Below are 5,677 nucleotides of genomic sequence, written 5' to 3' on the forward strand. Positions count from 1 at the left end.
CATCAAAGAAGGAAGCGGCAGTGACGGCATAAATGCATACAGAGCATACCACGGCAAACTCACTCACCTATTACCTTTTTGTGTACAGTTATGGGTTGCCAGTTTAGTGGAAGTCTGTAGCATCACAGGGATGAAGCAAAACGGGTGCCAAACCCTTCTTTGGCAATCCCTTAAAGCACACCCAACAAAGATATGCCAAATGTGGCATGTCTGCAGAGATGAAGCCCAGGGTGTTAGTTAGAGGAGCACAGAAAGAGGTCACCTGTCAGTGGTGGGTCTGGACAGCTTCCTAGAAGAGGGAGTACCTGGGTGTGTGTAGCACATCTGTGGCATATGGTAGGAAAAATAATAGAATAGTGTAGTATAGCATGGTACTAAATCACTTAACCTCATTGTGCCCTCATCTGTAAAGGAGAATAATAATAGTACTTAATTCCCAAGCTTGATGTGGAAAATGTTCAAATAAATTAATACATGCGAAGTGCTTAGAACAGTACTTGATATGTGGTAAGTGGTATATAAATGTTACCTATAATTAAGGAGATGTGTGTGTGTGTGTGTGTGTGTGTGTGTGTGTGTGTTTGTTTTAATTAAAAGACCTTATTTTTTGAGGCTTACTGAAGGCTTACTTTTAGGTTTATTAAAAATTTTAACAAAAACTATAAAGAGGTACTATAAGATCTCTTTCCTTTCACACAAAATTTCCCCTATTATTATCATCTTGCATAAGAGCAGTACATCTGTTTCAGTTGATGACTGAATGTTGACACATTACTATTACTGATGTCAATAGTTTTCATTAGGGTTCAAATTAGCTGTAAATTCTATACATCTACTTGGACAAACATGTAATAAGTACCCACCATCATTGTATCATATAGAAGTCGCACCTCCCTAAAAACCCTCTGTGGTCTGCTTTAGTCCTCCCTCCCTTTCACCCCCTGAATCCCTGACAACTACTGACTTTTTACCTGTCCCTGCAGTTTACCAAATGTCATATAGTTAGGATCATACAGTATGTAACTTTTTCAGATTTGGCTTGTTTCACTTAGTAATAAGTTTCCTGCATGTCTTTTCCTAGGTTAAGTTTTAAACCGGGTAGGCATATTTATACTCAGTTGAATGCAGGTATTCAAAACAAACTTACCTTTTCCCTCTGGAGAAAGTTCTGTGAATTTTTGCCTTTGGAGCCCTGCTTGCTCCTTCATCTTTCATTGAAGTCCTACCTCAAGGTTCCTTGCATGTAGTTAAATGATCCCTTTAAAATACAAATACCAGCTTTGCAGATGCCGCTGCCTTGAGCCTTTTCCCATCAGCCATGATCAACCCCACCACAGTGAACCCTTGGGCAGCGTCTCCTTTGAGCTGTTTGTAGTTAAAGTTCCAAAGACAGCAGAAAACTTTCATGGTCTGAGACAAGAAAGGATTTGGTTATAAGGGTTCCTGCTTTCACAGAATTATTCCAGGGTTTATGTGCTAGGGTGGTGACTTTATACACCGTAATGGCACTGGTGGCAAGGTCATCTATGGGGAGAAATTTTATGATGAGAACTTCATCTTGAAGCATACAGGTCCCGGCATCCTGTCCATGGCAAATGCTGGACCCAACACAAATAGTTCCCAGCTTTTCATCTGCACTGCTAACACAGAATGGTTGGATGGTGAGCATGTGGTTTTTGGCAAGGTGAAAGAGGGCATGAATGTTGTACAAGCCATGGAGGGCTTTGGGTCCAAGAATGGCAAGACCAGCAAGAAGATCACCATTGCTGACTGTAGACAACTCTAAAAAATTTGACTTGTTTTATCTTAAACTACCAGATCATTCCTTCTGTAGCTCAGGAGAACACCCCCTCCATGCCATTTGCTCTCAGTATCCCTATAATCTTTGTGCTCTCACTACAAATCTTTGGGTTCCATATTTTCCTTATTCCCTTGCATGTCTAGCTGGATTGCAGAGAAATAAAAACTAAATAACAAACAACAACAACAACAACAAAATAAAATAAAATAAAATACAGATATTCCCAGGAGGTTATATTTTTAAATAATCTGGTCTAGTACATAACATTTTCCAGCTAGAAGAAACTTTAGCATCATCTGTTCCCAAACCCTTATTTAGAGATGAAATCAGAAGGAGGGTTGCTGTGCTGAAGAATAACAGTCAGAAATGAGTGAGCGGTGTGTGACTCACTTTCCATGTCACTGGACTGCAGGTTAAGTGCTGAGGAGTAGTAACCACATGCTCTGAACCAAAAAAATCAAAGCACAGAGTTCATCAAAAGGTCTTATGAATTTCACCCATGAACATAGCCAGTGCAATTCTGTTTTTTAAATTATTTAGTGTATGCCCTTTATCCAAAATAACAACATGAAAGTGCATCAGGATTATTCATTTGCAAGCATATATTTACTGGGCACCCACAAAATGTAAGACAATATGTTAGGTGTGAAAATATGCAGGTAAAAGTAATATGAGGTAAGATACAGCAGCCCATGCCTGTAATCCCAGTATTTTAAGAGTCAGAGGCGGGAGGAATGCTTGAGCCCAGGAGTTTGAGACCAGTTTGGGCAACATAATAAAACCTCTTCTCTACAAAAATAAAAATTAAAAAAATTAGCTGGATGTGGTAACATGCTATTCCCTAGTCCTAGCTACTCGGGAGGTTCAGACAGAAGGATTGCCTGATCCTGAGAGGTCGAGGCTGTGGTAAGCCATCACTGTGTCACCATACTCCAACCTGATGAGAGTGACACCCTGACTCAAAATAAATAGATTGGGGGGGGTGGGGGTGGAGAAAATATGAATTTGGCAGATAATAGGCATCCATGATGGCAGACTTCCCAAAGAAAGTGACATTCAATCAGGCCTTTAGAGGATCAGAAGAGAATGAGGGGAAAGGAAGGACATGGGAATGAACCTGAGATGGTAAAAGTGGGATATTTCTTCTAAAGTGCTAAGCTGCTCTGCCTGGCTTAGAGGAGGGTGACTGGGGTGTGGCAGAGGCAGGCTGGAGGCTCCTGGATATCCAGTCAGACTGGTCATAACCTGCAAGGAGACAGGACTGGGTAGAGTCAGCAGGCTGACCCCTCTGCTTCGCCAGGGTTCCCAGGCTGGGACTGCCCCAGCAGGAGTCCTCCCGGAGCCCCACTCCCCAAACACTTGCCAAGAGGCAATCTGCAGCAGGTTCTTAGGAAGACTCAAGGACTCCCAGCTTCCTCCCTGTGTCCTTGACTGCTGGTGTCCTCACTGTGCCGACTAAGGAACGCATTTCCTCTCATTCCTGAAGGTCAGACAATAGAATTCTTGTGAGAGGGTCTTCTCAGGAAGAAGTCGTCCTAAGGCAGTCCTAACTCAGCCTGGGTAGTGGAGGGCGGGCTTTCCTTCCTGGAAATTCAACTCACTAGCAAACTGCCTCCCCACCCTCTTTCCACCCTGCTCACTGCCCTGCACTTCCAGCTCCCACTTCCTTTGCTTATACAACAGCTTCCCGATGGCCACGCGGCCAGGATGGACCCTAAGTGACTTTCTGCATGAAATCCCAGACTTTTCTGTAATGGAACCATTTGGGGTTTTGTTTTGTTTTTTTCCAACCAGCTTGTCAGAGCAAGGAAGGCTTCAGGTCTGCTGGCCAACCCAGTCAAATAAACACCCAGTCAACAAGCAAATGCCTGTCAAAGACAAGTCAGGAGCAAGGTTGATGAGGAGGGGTAGTGAGGCCTGTTTGGGCTGATCTCTCCCCAGTCCTATCAACACCTATCTCCCTCCTGCCTTCCCATCTCTGTGTAGAAGCATACACAGGCAGGCGTGCGGCACACACACACACACACACACACACGAAGCCTGGCCCTACTGCTCCCTGGGTTCACACCATGACCTCCCTATGGCCCATCTTTCCTGACCCTCCATATCCTCGTTAATTCTTACACCATCACATAGGTCCATACCACAGTGACACAATGGGGATGGAGGAGATGAACTGAAAAAAAACAGGGACTTTAAAATCAGACAGCTAGGAGCTGAATCACAGCTCTACTAACTATTGTACCACCTGTGTGAACCTGTCTCCACTTCATCTTTCTCACCTGCAACCTGGAGATAAAACAAAAGGAGTTATGCTGAAGATTAAAGGGTATAACATATGTAAATAACCTAGAAGAGTAGCTGGCATATAGTATAATCTCAGGTTGTTTCCCTCACTCTTTCTTCCCTCATAAATTACTTTCTGTAACAGTCGAACAAGTACAGCATGAGACTGTTCCTTAAAGATCAGAGAGAGGCAGTAAGATGGGAAGAGCAAAGGCTCAGAGACAAATCCTGTCTCATATTAGGTGAATTTTTGTTGCAAAGAACAGAAACCTCCACTCAAATTGACTTGAGGGGAGAAAAAAATAATTTATTAGTTTGGCAAAAACTTACCAATATCCCCAATATCTAGTCTCCCTTTCTTTCCTTTTGTAAAGGATCCCCATGTCTCCACATGACCAAAAGGATGTACTCATCTCTTCCATACTGACTCCAGAGACTACTTTTCCAGTCTCCCTTGCATCTAGGTATGCCTGTGCAATGGAATGTAAATGAAGGAGATTAGTATAATTCTCAAGCCACCATGTGTAAAAAAGAAGCTGATTGCTCTGTGAATCTTCTTTTGCTCCGACCATTGGTTGAGAAATAAGTCAAGTGCAAGGATCACTTTGAACTTGACCCGTTGTGGATGGTAGACCTCTGGACTGTTTGTTATGTGAGAGAGAAAAATGAACTTCTGTTTTATTTAAGTCCCTTTATTGAGGAGTCTGTTATAGCAACATGGCCTCTAACTTACTACTAATACAATTTATTTCAGTGCAACGTGGCCCAGCAAGTGCCAACAATACCACCAAGAATCTGATTTCTTTCACTGTCTTTCATCTCTCCTGTGGTGATGTCTTTCTTACTCTACATGACCCCTCCCCCAACTGCTCCTACCAACCTCTCCCTGCAAACCTGCCCTAACCCCAGCCCCAAAATAGCTTCAGCAGCTCTCTTGATGGTAACAAGCATCGCTGCACCAGGTGCAGACCTCAAATCCTCACACATCCCACTCAGAAAAAGTGATATTTTCTTCTTGCATTGAAAAATGGCAATAGAGAGGAGACCAAGAGACAGAAGGATCACCAGCAAACACAAATGGCCTATAGTTGTCCATTTCCCCCTTTGAATGTCTTGCTTAATTCTGTAGCAAGAGCCACTGGATCAAGATTTGCACTGAGTACAACAATGGACTTTAGATTCAAGCTCTGATACTCAGAGTGGGTTCTTCCAGGGCCCTCTTGGGTTTCTGTTGTGGGAGGCAGGCACCTATTTCCCACACAATGTCCCACCAGGATGCACAATGGAGTAATCTAATTCCCCAATGAAACTGAGTGCCATTAGGAAGTAGAAATCAATGCTGGGAAGCTGAACAATGGCAAATATCCAGTTTATCACCTATGCTGCTATCAGCCAAACTTGTAACTCCAACCAGAGCCTCTCTCCTTTGCTTCATTTGGAACTGGGACTAGAGGGAGGTAAGAAATGCCCTTGGTGTGCAAAATTTAGGGAGATACTCATTTTCATGTGCTAACCCTGTGTTTATGAGACCTTGAGGCTGAATGCCTCCTTAAATTTTGCTCCCCATGTGCCTATTTGCCTCACCCTAGT

General features: G+C 43.3%; 1 pseudogene; it reads left to right on the forward strand.

Moving 5' to 3' along the window:
- The first annotated feature begins 1,251 nt into the window (after positions 1-1,251).
- Positions 1,252-1,786, forward strand: LOC103264700 (annotated as a pseudogene).
- Positions 1,787-5,677: the final 3,891 nt, after the last annotated feature.

This window comes from Carlito syrichta, unplaced genomic scaffold (assembly GCF_000164805.1).
Source record: "Carlito syrichta isolate Samal-C Ts95f unplaced genomic scaffold, Tarsius_syrichta-2.0.1 Scaffold305698, whole genome shotgun sequence".
In the NCBI taxonomy this organism is placed as follows: Eukaryota; Metazoa; Chordata; class Mammalia; order Primates; family Tarsiidae; genus Carlito; species Carlito syrichta.